Genomic DNA, 22,028 nt, shown 5'->3' with positions numbered 1-22,028 from the left:
CAAGTAAGATAAAGGGTGTCAAGTGTCTAGGGCCACAGAGTTACCTCTCAGGACACACTCTCTTCAGCAGTTGAGTTGTATTTCCAGGAATGTGTGCTGAAGGCAAGGCTGTCTTTGTTGTTTGTCTCCAGCCATATGAAATTCATCTCTGAAGAATAAACATGGTGGGAGAGGAGAAGGGAGAAAGGAATGACCCCAGTGGATCCCACAATGAAGATGAAGGCACTGTCCCATTATGGTTGACTAGGTATGGTAGACTGAATTAGCAACACCCTTCCTGGTGTCCCTGCCTTTTGCCATATAACTTTGCAGTTCCTTCCAAGAAGGAATCATCACTTGCCTGCCCTTTGACTGTGGGAGCCTCTTGTAACTTGCTTTTGCCCATAGAACATAGCACAAGAAACAGAGAGCCAGTTCCAAGCTTCAATTATAGGACAGCTCATGTGCCTTGGCTAGCTTTCTGCATTAATGCCAATGCCACGAAGAGATCTTTACCTGAGCAGCTTCTGCCCATTCAGCCTGGGCCCCAGGATGGATATATGTGGAGCCAACCAGAGGCCAACCCATGGCCAAGAGCCAAGCCCTGCTTGCTGCAGAGCTCCCTGCAGAGCTCAGCCAAGCCCCAGCCACCTTCCAGGTACAAAAGAAATAAGTGGTATTGCCAAATGTCACTGAAGTTCAGTGGTTAGTTAATACAGCCATTGCTACATGATAGAGAAGAGGTTTTTTGACTTTTGGTTTTTAATCTTTTCTTTTCTTTTCTTTTCTTTTTTTTTCTTTTTTTGCTTCTTGGAGTAAACCTGATCAAGGACAGAACCACTTCATCACTTAATGGATATTTTCTTATTGACATGAAAGTCTGTCAAATACCCATTCTAGTAATGGCTCTTCAAAATTCCCACCAAGAATTCATTTAAGTCTTCATTTAAGGAAAAAAAAAAAGGATATTCTCTTCTCATGCTTATGGGCTTTTGTAAGAACAATAAATGGAATGGTTAGCTTTGGAATACAGAATTTGTGGAAAGAGGAAAGCTTGGCAGGAACTAAATTATACAGATTTTGTAAGTATGAGATTAATTCTGTTTTGTGAGAAGTTAGATCATTTATCAAATATGTTACATGGTCATATTGGAATAGGACCAGATCTAGGATACTGAAGGACACAGATCAGGTTCAGTTTTTTTTTAGTTTGGATTTCTGGGAGAATGCAGAAGAACAGAAATCTTAAAAGTTAAAGAGTAAAACAAATTACCAGCAAAAAGAACTTTGATGAGAAAAGAACTTTGATGAGTTCCATAGGAGGGAACTTTAGGTACTGTGATATTTACTGGTTCAGCTGAGAAGGAGAAGCCCGCAAGAGAAACAGAAGAGTCAGAGACATCAGATAAGAATGGAGGTGGAGTGCAAGGCGAGCCAAAAGAACATTTCAAGAAGCAAGAAGTCAACAGCGCCCAATGTTGCTGAGAGATCCAATAAAATGAGGGCCCAAGAATAAACATTGGGTTTATAGATACCAAAATGTGTCAAATATTCAGTCTTTAAGAGAGAGACTAATACAAGCAGAAATATAAAGAAAAAAGAGAAAGTTTTATTGGAATCAAGGAGAGTGAATTATTTATTAATTTTATAAATAGAAAGTATGAGCTGGGGTAATTTATTGACTGACAGCCCTTAGTGGAAACATGAGGAAATTAGGAGTGATGAAACCCAACAGAAACAACTGGAATGAGCAGGACTGTCCTGGTTAGTCAGATCAGATTTTCGGTGTTGCAGGGAAGAGAAGTGCAACCTTTGAACTGGATAAAAAGGGGAATGTGAAGAATCCATATGGAAAGGATTTTTTTTTTTCTCTGTAAGAAATTGTCTATCAGATACCAGGTGCTTTTTTGGATGTTTTATATATAATTCTCACTTAACACTTACAGCTACAGCTGATATATACTACAAGGTGTCAGGCAGGTTTCTATGGGCTGTCTGTGTATTAAGTCGTTCATAACTTTTCTACAATATTAACTCTACTCCCTTCTTAAAATAAGAATAATGAAAGAGTTCAGTCAGGTTAAGTAATTTGCTGAGAGTCACAAACTAATAAACAGCACATCTGGGTTTCAACTCCCTGAGTCCAAAGTCCATGCTATTTCCACCCTATCAGATTACTTGGCTTAAATAAGGAAGAGAAACAAAACAGAACTAGGAAGTGAAATCAGAGATAACTGTCAAAATGTTTAAATTTAATAAATGAACCAGTCACATTTTGGCTTAGATATGCACAGACACTGTCCTGAAAATAGCTTTGACTAAAATTGGCTAAGGACTAGTGGGTTCTGCTGAAGCCAATATTTCAAGGAAAAAGAAAGAGAGACTATGACCCTGTAACAATGACTGTGAGTGAGAAAACTCTCTCTCCTTCAATTTGCTTAAGTGGTGGGGATTATTTGAAGCACTGAGAACATTGGATCTTAGCCCTCTTTCTCATCTCTTTTCCCCAGTACATTTAAATACATCTGCTCAGTGTTCACTCTCAGAAATGTTCACTTGAATATGAGCTTTTTTGCAAAAAGGAAAAACAATTGTATAGTCAAAAGACAAGATCAGGTCTACTTCTTGCCAGATATATAACTTTAATTCACTTTTTTGTTTTGTTTTGTTTGTTTTTGTTTTTGTTTTGATCTGCAGCTAATTTCTGCCATGGTTACCTCCATAGATTCATGGCAAGAATTCAGTAAAACAATATATGTGTAAATACTTTATAGACTGTAAAGTGATATACAAATGGTATATATGATTATTCCCCTGAACATTCAGATTCTAAGAGACTGTTCCCTCCTTTATCTCATGGTATAAGTATATTAATGCCTGCTGCACAAGCTGCTAAGAGAGAGAGGAGGGTACACAGGATTATATATAAGAAACTTCCAAGTACAGTACTTGCTTCATATCTGATGTTCAAATATTTGTTCTCTACCCACTATTACAAAAAAAAAAAAAAAGTTTTCATTTGGACCCATTGAAATCCATCTTAATGAATTCATAGTATGTCACCAAACAAGTGTTTCATAGTTAACCCATTCTCATATTATTAGAACTTCATATTTCTAAAAACATTTTCTAGCAAATACAAAACTAGAAAAGAAATAGATAACTCACTACTGAGCCATCTGATATATTCAACAGAGCTGATGGTCAGATAAAAACTAGACTCCTAAGGGCAAAGTTGTGCATAGCCTGTCTTCTGTGAAAACTCTTTGAATTGGCTGCTTATTTAGGGTGTTGAAGAATAGTCTTTATAAACTCCTGGGAACAAAACTCTGAATTGGGTTTGACAAATTGGGGTTTGACACATACATAGACGAATCTCTCAGATTTTACAGTGTCTGCATGGTGATAGCAGGGCCCACAAGAAAAAATATTTCTTAGGAAAGAAATATGGCATAAAAAAAATCATTTCCACAGTGAACCTGGAGTTTAAGAGCACAAATTATAAAATTAGTGTGTCAATAGAATTCACACCAATTCAGGCTAGTTTGCCCGAGTTAATCAAGATGATAAATGGAAAACTAAAAGAATGTTCTCATTAAATGAAGGCCTACACCACCCAGCTAGTGGACATTCTCTCTGAGTATAACAGCAGAGGTAGGGAGTATTTGTGATACATTGGTTACAAAAGACGGCAGTCCCAGCCTGGGATGAAGAGCTGAGAGACTAGGCCATCAGTAAGAATCTACACCTGGGAGCAAAAACACAAAGACAAGAGAAGGACAAAGGATTTTCAAATGGAAGTTTCATATATTATTTGGAACTCTTCTGATTGCATATGAAAGAAACCTTTTAAATACAAAGGTGAATTTATTGGTTCACATGACCAAAGTATAGCAAGAATGAGGAAAGCAGAAAATACGAGGTTCTCTTGCTTTCAGGTCTCCTGAGGGCATAACTGTTCTATGTTTGGTTTCATTTTTCTCAACTTACTTTTCTCAATGTTTGAAGTGCCTTCCGGGCTTCTCTGTACTTCTCCCCTCCGGCTCAGATTTGGAAAATCCCAGTGGAAGCCTCTGATTGGCTGATTCAGGTCACATTCTCACTTCTTGAACCCATCTGCCAGTTAGGAGGTAAGGCTCTCAGGGGGGCTGTGGAAAGGTCACATACATTTAAGCCACCAACTGTTGTTAGGTGGGCAGGGTAGTGGAACTCCTATCTGGACCTCAAATACGTCTAAATGGAGAGCAACTGAGAAAGAAATGGTGCTCCCCAAAAGGGAAGAGGCACAGATACCATCAGATGTAAAGGAAGGCCAGAGTCCATGTTCAGGATCTTTTTAAGATTTAGGGTGATGGTAAAAATGGCAAATATAAAATACCTTGTAGAGTGGTCATCTATGCTACTCTAATCCTGTAACTATTAAAAACATATCTTGACCTATGGTGAACTTACAAATTATAGAAAGGAGATCTAATAGAGAAACAATTTGTTGTGATAGTTGCTCATGATTCAGATTTCCCGGTGTTCATCAACAGATAACTCTAGAAGTCTATGAGCTCTGTTTATGAGAATTAAGGCCCCTTGTCTTAATATGATGGTGCAGACCACCTTAATGGATGACAAAAAAACAAAAACAAAAACAAAAAAACACCATGAGAAATCTTAGGATCAATGAAGAGAAGCTCAGGAGTGCCCCGGCTCTCTCTTTGTGTTAAGGAGACTTGCCTTTTGATATATCAGCGTAGCTTAGAAGAATCTCTGAGGGGTTTCAACTTCTGGTCAAGGTGCAACTCATCCCTTATACTATCTTCGTCCCTCAGTTCTAATAAACAGGATATTGCCCTTTTGTTAGCCCAAGAAGTACCCAATACATAAATACCTTACACAAGACTCATTTCTGAACTGTTCAGAGACATTTTTTCCCTTATTTTTCCTTCCTTAGCTCTCTAATTTCCTCTTAACATATTTTCCTCTAAGCCTCTTTATTTTTAGTTTCAATGCCTTAATTTTTTCCTACTTAGTGATTAATTCCTATTAATCCTTAGTTTTATCTATTTTTACACTTAAACTTTTTATCTTTTGGGTTTAAGTATTTTATCTTATTCTTTAATCATCTCTAGTTTTATAATTTTAATGATCTATCCTTTTATCTTTTATTTTAAATCTCATTTGTTTAATCTTATTTTCAAATTCAACGTTTTATTCTACTGGAATTCTAATTCTCTCATACCCAGTCTTACTTTATTCTCTTTTCCATCATTCTCAATTTTTACGTTTTTACGTTTGATTTTCTTCTATAAGCCTCTAGTGCCTTAACATTTTTTTTTACTTTTTTCTTCTACTTTCTGTTTCTTTTTAAAAATATATTTGTATAATGGCTGACAAGATAAGTGCCAAAGTCTCAATAATGATAATGATGATGAAATTAGTGATTAATAACGATGATGGTGATGATAATAATAGAAGAGTGAGATTGAAGCCCTTCATTCTCTACCTTCTACCTTTCTCCACTTTTCTCTTTAAGCCTCTACCTTCTCTTCCAAGTGGATCTCTAAGTCCCTTGCAAGGTTATCTCCCCCAGATACACACCTATAAAAACCTTACCTCGGGAGATGGGAAATATCTTTAATCAATATTCTCAAGATTATTGTTTTTTCTACATAGAAAGAACAACTCTTTTATTGAGATATTTGTACTTTTTGAGATCTTACACCATGTTGGTTTTAGCAATTTGCAGGCATTGGTAGGCAAGAGGAAATGGTTGGTGAGACATCCTGCTTGAGGGCCATCCACTATGCAAAAACTCTAGCCTGACCTTCTTATTAACATTTAGCGAGCACTCAAGCTCTCCTATACCTACATGCGGAAAGACATCTAGTGAAAAATTTATAGCTGGCTTCTGTCTTTGCTTGAACAGTCTGCTCTCAGAAGTAGTAGTGCCCACCTTCTATGCTTTTATGACAGTTAAGTGAGTTGATGTTCATAGAACACTCAGAAATATGCCTGACATAGAGTAACTACTATATGTTAATTAAATTTTAATTGGGTCCATTTCTAAGTCAATCCCACACCTTTATTGGTATCATAGACAAATCCTCTTGTGGCTCAGGGAATCCAAGTTCTATTTCATCACTGTGAGGATTAAGGAAAAGCTAATTAAAGCAATAATTAGTTAAGAAGTTTCTTGTTATTTGTTTTGTTTTTGTAATAGAGTCACCTGGCTTCTATGACAAACTTCATGGCTTTTTAGAACCTATATTATTCAGATCAGACAATTTTGACTTTTTCATCTTTTTTCTCTTGGGCACAGATAAGTGCCTGCGGCTGATGTTCTTTAAGGATCTTTTCTATCTCCTTCTGGGACATGTGAGGCCAGTAACTAGGGGAATTTAGACAATCTGAGGAAAAAATAAATGACCATATATCTACTTCATAGAGATGGTGACCTGTGAGATTGAACTGATTATATTTCTACCAAAAATGAAATATTGCCCCATCAGAGCTCCAGTTGGGCATCCTTGTATTGCCCCCTTTTAGAAGGAATTCTCTCCCTACAAGGGCTTTGTCACATTATTAATAAGCATCTCCTTCCCCAGCCTTTAGGAATTGACATTTCTATCTTTTTGTGCATGAAACTAGACCCCCAGGTCTTTCTCAACTATTATCTAATACTTTCAGGCAACAAAGAACCCTTCAGCTGATCTGCCAATAAACTCAACCTCAACATAGATGACGTGCTCTTGAACACTTGTAGAGTGGCCATTTCCAGAAGTTACTGTGTCATATAGATTGTCAGGTCTGAGTAATCCTTCTCTGCTTAGGACAGTTCTTTAAATGGTGATATCTACCTACAAAAATTGACAGTTAAACATTTTTTCACTTAAGTATATTTCCTATGACTTTTTCTTCAAAAACAGTGTTTTGTTTTGTTTTTCTCTTCTGGAACTCAATGCCTGGGATCTTACAGACTTCTGTAATGTGATAAAACTATTTCTTTGGGATAGAACTGAATTTTAAAACATCCATCAACCCATATCTACAGTTTCTGGATCATTTATTTTTCTAGTAGATTTGTCATAATACTTATCTTTATTCTCATACATACATTCCCTAGTGAAGGATCACTCTGTGTGGGTATATGATTGTGATTTAACATTCATCTATCCTACATATCTATAGCAGAATTAGTCATTCTTGAATATAAACACCAAGACTGCTGGTGGCTCATATGTTGAACTACCAAAGCCAATGGTAAGTGGATAGATAGCTTCTCCATGCTTCTTTACCTTTTAAAGACCAATTTATGAAAATATTTTTAAAATCACTAAAATTATTTATGAACAGAATACTAGTGTTGCTGAGTGGTAACATTTGGAATAAAACAAGAGCTTTCATTTTCCCACATTTTAACTTCTGGAGTGGTTCTAATGTAGTATGTCTGCAATCCTGTTTGGACTGCAGGAAGTAAAAACACAGAAAAAGGAAAATTTTACGGATGAAAGGTTGCTCCCTAAGCAACATTAAAAACTAAGCATTGGCATCATAAGGAATATATTTCTTCTCCTCTCAATGAATACCTGATAATTTAAGCTGTTTGTACCAAAATAACAGAAGTGAAAGAGTAATATCTTTTCCCCTCTTCTAGCAAAATTACTACCAAGGGAGTAACTGTCTTTGAATAAGAAAAAAATTTGTTATATCATTGAGGGTATCATTTAATAAAAGAGCTAAGACACCACATTAATAGTTAACCACTCTTCATGAAAAGATTCAAAGACTTTGTTTTTATTCTTGAGAGGTGTGGGAGAGAACCACTTTTCTCATTAAGCCTCTACTTCTCCAGAAAAGAGAAGAGCCAGAAAAACTGGGGGAGATTGCAGCCTGTGTTCTGTACACAGGAGCAGCCAGGAAACATCTCTGGGGATGCACAGTGGCTTGTTCAAACACCTGCTATAATTTAATCTCCACGAGGGTGGGAATCTTTGTCAGTTTTATTCACTGATAAACCCCGAAGCATCTTGAACTCTACCTGGCACAATGTAAGGATCTAATAAATGTTTGCTGTAGAAATGAATGAATGAGTAGGAATTTTCAGTGTCCAACTTGAAATTGTTTGTGTTGTTGAAATATAAACTCTTCCCCAATTATAATCAAAAAGGTCAAATTTACTATATTCCCAAGTTCTTCATGAGTTAGGAATTTTCAGAAGGGATTGAGGCTGAATTTCTCATCTGGTGAAATGGTCCAGAATAGCGACACCATATGTGGGAGAGCAGAATGATCGCAACCAAATTAATTCAGTGAAGGCAGGGACCCTAAGTCTGAGGTAACTGTGAGCAATAAAACTTTAATGCATGTACAGAAAGAGTGAGGGCAGATTTGGACTTCCATAGGACATAGAATCAGGCTCCAGACCAATCTTCTGTAGAAACCAAGGAATCTGAAGTGCCCAACTGATATCTAAACTCCACTCATGCATGTTCCACCACATGCAAAACCTTGCCTCCGTGTACTAGATCAGGACTTCAAGAAACAACAACCTGGAAACACATATACATACACACACACCAACAAAAAAAAATAATAAAGTTAATGTTGTGACTAAAAAGAAAAAGGTTCAGAAGTTCATTGTTCCAAGAAAGCACTAATTTAAGCCCTACTAATCTAATGAAAATATATTTTGTCTTTTTAAACCCTTAGAAAAATAGTTTTCCTTCTAATTGGAAAACATATAGAGTTACTCTATTCAGGTAACTCTAGTCAATTCCCTTTCATCCCTCCTGAAGAATAGCTACACTTATCCAAACACCAAAACTCTCATCATCCTTGTCTTTCTCTGTCTCTGTTGGATTCCCAGGTGAAGCTGAAGTTGGGGTTGATGGATAGGAGAGGGGAGAGCCATCTCATGTATACATACAGCTCTGCCCTCCTCCTTCAGATTGACATTTTGCTCATCTGTGTTGATGCTGCCCTTACATGGAAGCAAACTATGCTTACAGCCCTCTGTTGGTCCATGGGCTGCTGTCCATATTGTTGCAAAATACCTCAGCACCTACAGACTCTGCCCAGACCATGAGTCACTGCCCCATTTGTGGCACTAATTCACCCATGACCTCCAATCTCTCCAGGGAGAACAGAGCCTTCTGTGGCCAGTGACCACTGTTCCTCTTAGTTGATCTCATTGTCTCTGCTGTTTACTTCTCCAGATGGTAGGGAAATGTCACGCTTTTCCTACATTTCTTTGCCCTTTAGAAGACACGTCACTAGAGTCTATCGAGCCCTAATGATAACCTTTGATTCACCACTCAGCAATCTGAAATCTAGTCTTAACAAATCTTCAATGTTTTCTGTAGCCCTTTATTTCTTAGGGCACAAAAACTTTTCTTCCCAAAGCATGTGGGTAGGGGAAACAGGCTATGCATACCACTTATACACAATTTACACGTGACAAGATCACTTGCTAAACATTGTTCACATAAACACAGACTGCACTTCATCCTGGCTTCATCTCATTTCTATATCCCTATTTTCCTTGGGTCTTTTCCTCCAACCACCCAGTTTCAATAGCTATATTAAATATAATTATAAGTGTTCTCCAGTTATTTCTAGAACAAGATGGTATAAAATTAAATCAACATATACATACAGGCATATGCTCCTGCCAAATGAGGCTAAGCTTTTCACTGAATCACTAGGGAGCGGGACACCATCTTCACTACAGTTTTACTACAGGTTCATCAGATGGTCTTGACTAACCTGCTCCCCCCCCCCCTTTGTTTTCATTTACTTTGGCATAAAGGGGTATAGTAGCAGTTAACCTATCTCCAGGGTGTGTTCAGGTTTAATGAATAAATGTGTATAATGTCTTCAGAGTGCCTCACGTGAGATGTGCTGTAACTGCACATTATTAGTGCTGCTATTACAGCACTGCCTTGGGACCCTCAGCCTTTAAGCTGGCTTGAGACAGGAGGTCTCGGAAATAATAACAACTCTTCTCCCAGCGTGCCTTTCTCCCTGAAACCTCAGAGAACATAAAGGAATTACCTTATTAATGCAAAACCCAGCACGAGATAGATGGGAATGACTACTGAGTATTTCCTGTTTCCAGGTGGGAGACATTAAGGCAACCTTTCTGCATTTACACGCAGCTCACCTGTAATAGAAGCACTTACCAACATTCCTCATGCAAGAGACACAGCCTACTTCACCACTGTCTCTCCACTGAGGCGTGGCACTGGGTAATGCTGCTGGGAAGAATGGGTTCCAGTCTGCTATTCTTCAAGTTTCTCAAGATAGTGATGAGAGAATCAAGTCACATTCATGTGTTAAGAAAACTAATGGTGATCATATATTTTTATTTAGCCATGACTTGGTTAACTAAAGAAAGCATCCAATTTCTCTTTTTTTCTTCCCCCTTTACCACGATTTCAGTGGAATGAGACATCTTTATTTGTGGTTCTATAGGTTACTGATTAATTTTAAAAGGCTGACACATTGGTGCTAATGGGCACCATTTGGTTGGTAGTCAAAATATTCAGTTATAAGAGCCTTAATAGGTAAGAAATCACTGGCTGCGGATCCGAGTATTTGGCTATGAATCCACCACCTGAAGGATGAGGAAGCTGAAGCCTTTGGCTATAATCAGCCTGCTTAAAAGTAATTCAACTACACTTCCTAAAACTATTCTATAAATCAGACAGCCCTTTCCTACAATTAGTTTAAACTGGGAAGCAATAATAATACGATTTTCAGCCTCAGTATTATGCTATCCTTGATACCGGTTATGATCTATCCTGATGAGTCAAACTCCCTCACAGTAGTGCTCTCTGGGCTCTTCAGTGATGAAGTCTCTTAGAATTGGGCTGCAAAGGACCTGGTTAGACTGGTCTCTTCATGGCTGCAATTACTATCCCTCTTGTTATTTGTCACGGTGAGCCCTTTTTACACTAAATTTCCTCCAACAAATTTTTAAGTGATTTTTAAAGTAAATGCCATGATTTCACTGCAGAAAAGCTGGCATTACATACTGAGGGGATGGGGATTTTAGTGAGTTGTCTGCTCATGCCAACATGTATTGCAAATAGAATGAGCCCCTGGGCTCTCTGTCACTTGGTTGAACCTCGGGCATTTAACTGACATCATTCTTTGGCATTTGCCTTTCTTCTCTCACTCCTGTACCAAAGGGTAATGGAAATACAGTTGTCAGCTTCAAATTATTCAAATGTGAGGAAACTAACTCCTCGTAACATTCTGCCTTCCCAAAGTGAGCCCCACCCAGCCCCACACAGACCTAGCACCTCTATTCTTTAATAGCTGATAGGAAAAAAGCCCAGACAAGCTCCATGTCAGACATTTAACTTAGTCTTAGGCCACTTGCAGTGACCAATTCCTCATGCTTCACGTAAAAGCAGAAATAGATGGGAATTTGCCTGGGCTGGTTATAATGATGTATGTAATGGAAACATTCCTTCTAGACACCTGAAGCAACTAGCTTTGGCTTTGAAGCGTGAGATTTGCTTTCCCCATTTTAGCATACAGGCTTACAAATACTGTTATTGATCATAAAATTATCCAATCTTTTTAAAAATACAGCTATGCTCTTTGATTAAAGTGCTTTCTGTTGCCATAAATTTCAGACTGACTACCCCTCGGTGCAGAATTTTCTTTCCACTTAGTTTTTTAAAGCATCAGCCATTAATTTTGTTGAGCAATCCTTTAGTCTCATGTCAGTGGATGGCTTAAGCAGGTGGAATTGGCAGGTTCCTTTTACTCTCAGCTTAGCAGAATACCAAACTGTCTTCTCCAGGAAAATACTGAGTTATGCTGCTCTCTGACTTTCTGGAGAAAAATGTGTCCTTCCTTCTACTGGTCCAAGGAACTGGAGCTATAGAAAAATCCTGTTGTGTTTCAGACTTGGTCACATCAGTCATTTCTGTGCTGCCATGACTCAGCTCTTTCTGGGCCCTTACAAGCACACACACTTCTCGCAAGTCAAAAAGAATCAGTTCACCCAACTGGGCCACCATTTGTCTGCATGTGGCCAAAGGGAACCATTATTGTTTGCTGAGACCAGTTCTAGTACTTGTGTTACAAATCAATTCAAGCCCTGACTCACAGCTTTCTTTCATTCCAAAGAGATATTCAGGCCAGTGCATTGTCAAATAGATTTGTAATTTTCCCAGGTTATAACCCCCATTCACCACTAGCCAAATCAGAACACTCCAGATTATTTTTAAGATCAGTAGTTTTATTGAAACAATTAGAAGAATGTTCTAGTAATTTGCATTGAAGGATATGACTTCCTCAGGAATATTTTGAAAATTAGTTTTCAGCATCAATTACTGGGGTACTTTTTTTTTCCCCACTGTGCTATTTTAGGTTTGGCCTTAGGAAATCTTTTGGAACATCGCTCTCAAAAAAAATTCACTCAGAGCCAGCGATCAATCACAATTTCAGAGTGCTTGATTACCAAAAAGACCAGGATAGAATAACCTATCATTACTCTTCATGTGACCACGTGTCACTGCTGACAGCGGTTGCTACCTATGTTATGGGGTGATTGAAAAGATAGATTTGGTAACAACATTTTTTTCCCAGTGTTTTGGACATGGAAAAATGGCCTTTGATTTGCGGCTATAGAACTTACTTGATGGATTTTGTATTGCTCTCAATGAAAAGGGAGCAGTAGTTAGTAATAATCAATGTGATTTTAACCCCCAGTGTTTTTATTTATCCCAGAGATCAATATCTCTATAGGACTACTCCCTTCAATCAAATAGAGAAATCCTGTTCATCATCTTAACCATATCCATTTCTCAGAACCAATGATTAAATAACTTCAGCATGTATGAATTTGTTTGGGGTGTCCTTAAAGTAGGCTAATTCTGTTCCAGTTGAATGTCCTTGATTATATGGTACTCAGAAGGAGATTACAAAACATTAGAAACTATTCAAATGTCTTTGTGTTAATTAAATTGCCAGAAATTTTATCATGAAGCTGTAATGATTCCAAGGCCTGGCAGGATGCAGCTCCTTTAAAAGGAGCAACACACTGGAAAGGCAGCTTCCCTTCGCTGACTTAGCAGGGCTGAAATCAGCCTGGCTGCAAAAGCCCCCGGGAACTGGGCGAAACAGCCCTCTGGTACTAAATCGATGTATGAAAGTTTTGCAAGGAAATTTAAAAATGCGTGCAGTACATCAGACCTTGAATCTGCTCAAATCAGGACAAGGTTTTCTACCTTTTTTTAATTTCAAAGCCCAGAACCACTATTAGAACTTGGAAATGTGACTTCTCTCTTCACCTTCATCGCCTGCTAGAATTCTTTTCATGAATAATATTTTGGGGACTTTCTCTTGATTCTTATCATTGGCTTTTTCTTCCACTCTTTGGAACTTGATAGGAAATGTTCCATGCATTATTCTCTTTCGTGTGAACTTTGCAAAACCCTCTGGGAGAGTGTTTTCCCCCTAGCTTGGCTTTGACTGTGGAAACCGTATGATACAATGTGATAATGAACAATGTAAAATTGTTGGTACAGTGATAGCATTCAGGTCCATTGAAAACCCCTGTGTGTTCTGAACCAGTCTGGATGGGTTTCCATGAAATGTGCCTCCCTGGAGGTTTTATTCTCAGTCAATTGTCTCTTCCAATAAATTCCCAAAATCAGAACCTGAGATTTTCCTCAATATTGCAAGGAGTCTTCTGTCTCGGCCTGCTGAAATTTTAACACTTGAAATTTGAATCCAGGTAAAACTCACACATTTCTTTTGGAATCTGACACTGCCTAGTTTACTAAGAGATTTACCAAGATTTGATGAACCTTTCTATGAACCTCGGGAAATTTCATGCTAGGGCTGAAACCGGAAAGGAAGCACATTTCACTAGGTGTCAGATTTCATTCTGACCAGCTTGCCAGGATCTCCCCCAGGTTGTATTAATTATTTCCTGCATCAAGATAAGGGAGAAAGATTAACTAGCCTCACACTACCAAATAAATTATTCCAAGGAAAAAGGAGTCCCATCGAATACTATCTGAAGAAGTTGACATCACAATATCATGTCATTTTCAGATAACTGAACTCGTTATCTGACCAGTGGCTTTGTCACAGTGCAGATAGTGTTTGTGAAAATAAAAGCAAAGATAAGGACTAAAATTATGATTTATACTAATAATAACAAGAAGATCCACAATGTTAGTTTAGAAGGAAGAGAGGTAAAGAACTTCATAAGATATTATTGGATGAAGAAATTCCTCAGTATTTTCACTAACCCGAGGGAGACCTTGGTGTTGGAGAGACACTTCAAAGGCAAGCATGCAGCATATAAAACTTCACAAACTTGGTACATCTTGGCAAGCAATTATGTGTAATTCTCTTTTCAAGTAATGAAATCTTCAGGGGTACGTGGGTGGTTCAGTGATTGAGCATCTGCCTTTGAGTCAGGTCATGATCCCAGGGTCCCAGGATCAAGTCCCCCAACGGGCTCCCCACAGGGAGCCTGCTTCTCCCTTTGCCTGTGTCTCTGCCTCTCCCTGTGTGTGTCTCTCGTGAACAAGTAAATAAAATCTTTAAAAATAATAATTAAAAAATAATAAAATCTTCATATGCCTAAATAAATGACACTTCCTCCTTAAATGATTGTGTTAATCAAGCTTTCTCAACCTCAGCAATATTGACATCTTGGGCTGGATAATTCCTTGTGCCTGTTAAGCAGCATCCCTGCCTCCTATCTACTAGATACCAGAAGCAATTCCCCCTCCAGTCATGACACTGAAAAGACATCTACAGACATAGCCAAATGTCCCCTGTGGGGCAAAATCACTCCCAGCTGAGAACCGTTTGTGTGCCCTGTGTCTACAAATGCCTCCAAATTCAGCAATTTGTTTCTTTCCATGAGTTCAGAACACTATATATATCAAGACCACAATTGCTAAACAACTCCAAGGAACATCTAGACGCGATCATAGAATCTATGAATTGGAAGGGACCTCAGAAAAAAAAAGAGGATCATAACAATAGCAGCAGCCACAACAAAATAAATTCTAAAGTGCAAATCTATTAATGTGGAAGCAAAAATGTCCTAAAAAGAAAATACAGAGATTAACTCCTTTTAAACTTTTTTTAGAATCAGCATATGAAAGAGTCAGCATATGAAAATGGTGGCTGGCACATTCTGCAAAATGTTAGTGCTGCCTTATCCAGTACAGCAGGCATTTACCACATGTGATTACTTAAGTTTAAATTTAAATGAAGTACAATAAAATTTAAATTTCATTTTATCAAGTCACTGTGTCCAAAGCTAGATAGCGGCTAGTGCTTACCATTTTGGACAGTGCAGATAGAGAATACATCTATCATGGAAATAAAGTTCTACTGAAGAATGCTGCTTCAATACAGGGGCAGTAGATAGAAGTTCCTGTGAGATAAGGTTCAATTTAATAAAGTAAAAGCATTACAAACTTAGAGGCTTGCAACAGTTATCCTCCAAAGAGCATGAACAAGGTTTGAGTAGATGCCAAGAAGGAATTTTTGCTGGGTAGACTACTACACCAGATGAACAGATTCCTCTAACTCAGACTCAAAAGGGCCTATTATGAGTTTTTATAATGTTTTCTGTAATACAATTTTCATCATTTCCAAACACAACCTCATGGAATCAGAATAAACATTCATATTTTACAATTATGACACTGTAAATATTATATAACTTCTGGAGCAAAACTATATTCACAAAATGAAGACTGTTCATTTTGCTCTGTGGTGAGGTCGGTTCCCCACTTACAGGTCTTCAATTTTTTCAAGTGTATATTGTGACAATATTTTCTTTTTTGTGTGTGACAATATTTTCAAATGAATTCCTGACATTTGTAAAGTATGAATCTTAGCCATATGTCATTTTAGTTCATATAATATTCAAATGCAAGATTTAGTCCTGTATTACTGGGAATAAAAGACAAGGGCTTAGGATGCTCAGAGTATGAGAGGGAATTTGAGTGCAAATCCAAGGCCATAGGACCTCAACAAGAAAGATAATGCTCTTATATTTGCCAAACAACTTCCAGTTAAAGGAAGGAGTACTCTGGGAAGAATTTGAAATTCAGGTAATAATTGAGGATAAATTCTCCTCAAAAAAAAAAAAAATCCAAGAAACTACATATACTCACCTGCTTATCTATAGCCTTTTTCCCCCAAAAGTAAAAACCCCACTCATAAACACACACACTCACATACACACACACACACAATTTACAAATCCAGTTCACTTAATGTTAAGGAATCAACTAGTACTTAGTGAGAGCTTTGTTTTATTTGTGGTCTTTATTTATTGTGCTTCACACTATTGGTTAAAACAAAGAGAAGACACAGTCTCAGTACTCTAGGAAGCTTGATAGTCTAAGATGGATTAAGGCGACACACAAATACAATGAGAGAGTAGTGGTAGGTAACTCTGGCCCTAAGGACGATTCTCATTAATACTGTAAAGTGATTGCTACAACTAGAGCAGCCAATGAGGGCTTCAAAGAGAGCATGACAAGAGTAGAATTTAGATAAGTAGATGAAGAAGTGAAAAGAAAATCCTGATTGAAAAGCAGAAAGTGCAAAAGCAAAGAGATATCTTGATGAAGGCAAGAAAAAAGAGAGAGAGAGAGAGAGAGCTGCATATTGGGACAAGGGTTATGATAGTGAAATAATGGTTGAATAATGAGCAGAGCCCAACTGTGGGTGGCCTTGAAAGCTAGACAGAGAATCATAGACTAGACGTGCTGTGAAACTGTGAAACAGGAAGCCTTTACACACCTTACAAAATCAAGTGGCACAGTGATCTTGTCTTTAGGAAGCTCACCGGACACAGACTGTGGAATGAATTGGGCAGGGTGGGTTGAGGGGGAATGGAAGAGAGGAATTATGGTACCCATCTCATCAGAGGGCTGTTACAGGGATTGAGGCATGACATGATGAGTGCTGGGAAATGGTTGTGGATGATGGCGAAGTCTGAGGAAGTACGTTCTAGTAATGAAGAATGTTAAACATTTGGTATGGATTATAGTTAGCAACTTGACATCTCTACTGGATAAACTCACATACAGGCTTCACTACAAAGAGATAGTGGGCTGCTAGCTTCTCAGAGAATCTTTCAGCCCTATGGTGCTCTGATCCTCAACAAAAGAGAATCACAGAGGAATTAGGTTATTTCTTTTCTTGATCTTTATTCTGCTGTTCCTTGCTGAGCTGCTGGAGGGCCAGAGTAGATCACATGCTTTCTCTGTGCCTCAGTTTTAGTATCTATAAAATATAAATTGGTTTGTTACCCATCTCACAGTGATGCTGCAGGGCTTATGAAATATTGGACCCTAGAAAATATTGGGCATTTGGAAAAAAATGGTGATAAATAGGAGACAGAAACCATCTAAAATTAGATATAGACTTTTTACCTTTGATAGCTGCATATTTCTTACCCTGCAGGTACCTAGACCCCATCATAGACAAATATATTTGCACATACACACTATAAACAGTACAGAATATTAAAGTCCACAAATCTTTTAAAGTTCCAGAATCTAAATGATGAGTTATAAATGTTAAAGCTTAAAAGAAAAAGAATCTCTTCAAGCTAAGTGATTTTTTTCTATGTATTTAATACTCTAGAAAGGAATATGTGAAACAAATGTTAAAACAAAATGAAAAATCATCATGAGCAGTCATTAGGAGGTGAAAAGAAGTAAATCATTCTCTTATAAGCAACACCACTGAAAAATCAATTACCATCTCCTGGTCATCAAGCACAGCACTTCCAACCAAGGAGAAGACTACTGTGTGATACCAAAAAAAAAAAAAAAAAAAAAAAAAAAAGCCATTCAGGAAATGCCTTATTAATGGTTGGAATTAGCTGATGTAAAAATAAGAAAAAACCTTGGGGAACAACTAGTTCCAATCCTTCACTCTCAAAAGATGAAGAATCTGATGCTCACAGGGGTTATGTGGCAAACATAAGGTCACGTGGCTAATTTGTGAGATCTGGGATTTGGACTCCCAGTCCAAGGACACACTGTCCATTTTTCAAGGATCAGAATTGGTCTCAGAGCCATACGGAGAGTAATCATGGGTATATTATGCTTCAGATAAAGTGATAATATTTCTCTCTCTAGGGTTCCAGTCTTGCCAGAAGACCAAAACTGAACAGTAGCAGCAAAGGGATGGAAAGGAATGAGTAAGAAAAAGATCTGGAACATTCAGATTAAAGGTCTCTTTTGAGGAGGTCTGGGTCATCTCCATTACTCATCCTCACTTCAAATATCTGATCTTAAAAGCCAGCAGGATGGAAAGGGAGGAGCTACATTATAACTCCTATTACAGATAACATATCCCCAGGCAAAAGTTGAACATAAGGGGAAAGTTTCCATTTTTTGATGTATTAAAAAATATGAAAGATTGCTACAGAGAAAGCAAAAAGAAAGACCAAAATTGAACTGGAAAAAAAGTGAAATTAACTTCAAGACTTTGGAGAAGAGAATAATGCAACAAAGAGGAGGAAAAATCCTATGTGATCAGATCCACATATTAGGCATGAGAAACTTTCCCAAAAAGGAGAACCAGGATCTTCTAAATAATTATGTTGCTGGGTTCACATAACATTAAGAATTCTTACCAAGTTCAGGATACCCTTGAAATGAGATGAAGTGTGTCCATTTTCTAATAGTGATGAGTAACCCTCAGAAAATGAACTTAGACTTGTTCATTTGTCAACTTGATATAAAATAATGTGGAAGCACAATAATGTGTAACATCTGGTGGAAATCTTGCTTGTACTTCCTGAACGTACCAAATTCTACCAGTTTTGCTGATTATTTGCAAATAATAAGAGGGACAAATAATAAGGCAAAAAAATATCTATATCTGTATCTGGTGATTTTGATTCCATGAGGAGAAAGATAAAAATGTGAAGACCTGGGGTGCCTGGCTGGCTTAGTCAATTGAGTGACCCACTCTTGATTTCTGCTCAAGTTATAATCTCAAAGTTGTGAAATGGAGCCCTAGGTCAGGCTCCATGCTCAGCAGGAAGTCTGCTTGAGATTCTCTCTCTTCCTCTCCCACTGCCCCTCCACCACCTCTAAAATAAATAAATTAATCTTTTTTTTTTTTAAGGTGAAACCCCAAGGACACCTGGTGGCTCAATGGTTGAGTGTCTTCCTTAGGCTCAGGGAGTGATCCCAGAGCCTGCTTCTCCCTCTACCTATGTCTCTGTCTCTCTCTTTGTGTCTCTCATGAATAAATAATAAAATCTTTAAAAGAAAAAAACAACTGGAGCCTCATGGACTATTTGCAAATTTTCTTCAAGTTGAGTCTCATGGCTTAATAAAATAAAGTATTTAGATGATGTTGAATGACTACTTCTTTTTTCGGAAGCCTATCACCCATTGTGTAAAAATAGGCAAAAGGTTGAGATTATTTATTGAATGATTATAAAGGAAAAGAACATTGTGGCATCAGAATAGTGGAATAGAAGTTAAAAATCTGTATTTAAGTCATGCATTTCTTCTTCTATAAAAAAGAAAAAATTATACTTCTTCAGCCTTTCTCAAGAGTTGTTGGAACACTCAAATGCAAATATAAAAGCAATTTTGCAATGTATGAAGTATTAAACAAAAGCAATTTAACACAATTATTTGTAGACTTGATCTGAAAAGTGTTAACCTGAAATTTGAAAAAGAAAGATAATTACTCAAATAAATTGATGAAGCTGGGAATAATCAAAAGCAACAAATATATATGGGAAACATATGTTTTCAAGAGAAAAGCATATTTTCAAGAGAAAAGTATAACACCAGGGTAATATTAACAGTTTCAGATCATTATATTCTAATGTACTGAGAATGCTATAGGAAGACAAGCTTGAAATTTTTACAAAAGACAGTACACAAACCTGGTGTGTTAATGAGATTTGAAATAGAGCAATGAACATTGTGTTTACCCAAAGCACACTTATTAAAAGTAATTAGAGTATAATACAATAGACCAAGACTTATGAACTTATATAAAATTCCATGAACTGCCAGAGTAAACTAGAGAAGAGGCCATTTAGGTGAAAATTAAAGAGAGAGAGAGAATGTAACAGAGTAGGGAGGACACTTTTGATGTAGGATGACAACTTGTCCTTGCTAGCTTTAATAATCCTAGTGGATATCTGTTTTCCAAGTGTAATTGCTAATAGCACATCTTCCATGCTCACAAGTGTCCTGGTTTGAATAAAAAGCAAGTGGTGTTCCTAGTGGAGTGTAAATATAGACTGCAAACTTAGATTACATTTATAAATGCATAGCATGCCAATTAAAAAAGAAAACAGCTCATTGTTTTTGAGCCACACACAGTAGTGCTGTGTTCAAACCTGGTTCCTATACAATAAAAACAAACAAACAAACAAAAACAAAACAAAACAAAAAAGCTAGGGTAACTAAGCTAGAGAAGGACTGCAAATTCTATCATAAGAGAATAAATTTAAGAACTAAAACAGGAAAAGACTTAAGTCTAGGGACACCTGGGTGGCCCAGCAGTTGAGCAGCTGCACAGGCATGATCCCAGAGTCCCAGGATTGAGTCCCACATCAGGCTCCCCTCAAGGAGTCTGCTTCTCCCTCTGCCTATGTCTCTGCCTCTCTCTATGTCTCTCATGAATAAATAAATAAAAAAAATCTTTGAAAAGAAAAAGACTTAAGTCTAACATGATATTATCTTCAGTGTTTTAATAGGTGTTTCATGAAATAATGGTGGTTCAGTTTCATCTATAAGAGTGTGATAGGAAGATGTAGAATTAATAGGTAAAATTTCCAGAAAGGTAGATTTCAATGGACTGTAAACAAGCTCTTTCTAATATCAAGAATTATTCTAAAAGGGGATCAACTGCTTTGATAGCTAGTGAGCATCCTGTCCCTTGTCGAGTTTAATCAGAGGCTGGATGTCTGCCAGTCATGGATGAGATAGAAGTAACAGAAGTAAAGCTCACTTTCCTAGGAGTCTGGTCTCGAGTACTCATAAAACTCTATGTATCATAACTTAAGTCTTCAGGAAATGAGGTGTGCCTCTTCTTTGAGCTCTCAGGAGCTCAGTAAAGGCATATGGCCAATATCCACTTAGAGCTATAGATTTATAAATAAATAAAGTTTATTGTTTATAAATGTACAAGTAAATATTTATTAAACTTCCACTTTATACCAGAGCTTTTCACATGTAGTACTACTTTTAATTCTCATCATAATCACATGAGAAAATCACTGTTAAACCTTCCAAATAAAGAAGGAAAATGAGATTCAGAAAGCTTTTGATGTGCCCAACGTTATTCAGCTAAAAACTGGTAGAATTGGGATCCTAAAAAGTATCCTGTGAAACACTTCTATTCAAACTGATTTTTATTTTGTGCTCAGAATGCCCCAGGAGTGTACCCTCATGGGAGGAGTGCTGAAATGCTCTATTGTTTTACCTCTGTCCATATTTTCCATAAAATCAGTACAGCATAGCTGTTTGCTACAGAAAATTAAATACCAGATGATACCAGAGGAATGTGCTGTAGAGAGTCTTTCTCCCCCTCTCTGAGTATGTCACCTCTTTTGGTGATAAACCTCTCCTCTCTCCTACAGCTAAAATTAAACCAGTGGAAAAATGTTTGCCTCAAAGTACATGCCCTCTCTTAATGAAACACAACTGTAGTTAAAGGTCAATAGATTAACAAGGGAACACAAATAGACAGTGTTTCTTATCTGGTAGGCAGAGAGATGGTGCTAGCATTGGCATTTGGGGAATAAGAGAAATAGGATTTTGGCGGGGAGAGGGGGTAACATCGACAGAACAGGAGTATCAGGTGAGGTGAGAGGAAACGGAGGAGACAGTTGAACAGGGTAAATGTTTGAAAGTCATATTCAGCCTAAATAGCAATTCAGGACCCAGCAATGACATGGTTTAGGAAATCATTTGTCCTAGAATTACAGCACAATAAAAAATAAACTTTACATGTGCACAGCATTTTATGCTTTACAGGACATGTTCACTTGCATTACCTCA

Source organism: Vulpes lagopus, chromosome 2, assembly GCF_018345385.1.
Source record: "Vulpes lagopus strain Blue_001 chromosome 2, ASM1834538v1, whole genome shotgun sequence".
Lineage (NCBI taxonomy): Eukaryota > Metazoa > Chordata > Mammalia > Carnivora > Canidae > Vulpes > Vulpes lagopus.
The sequence above is the reverse complement of the archived record's forward strand: the minus strand, read 5'-3'. Positions refer to the sequence as shown.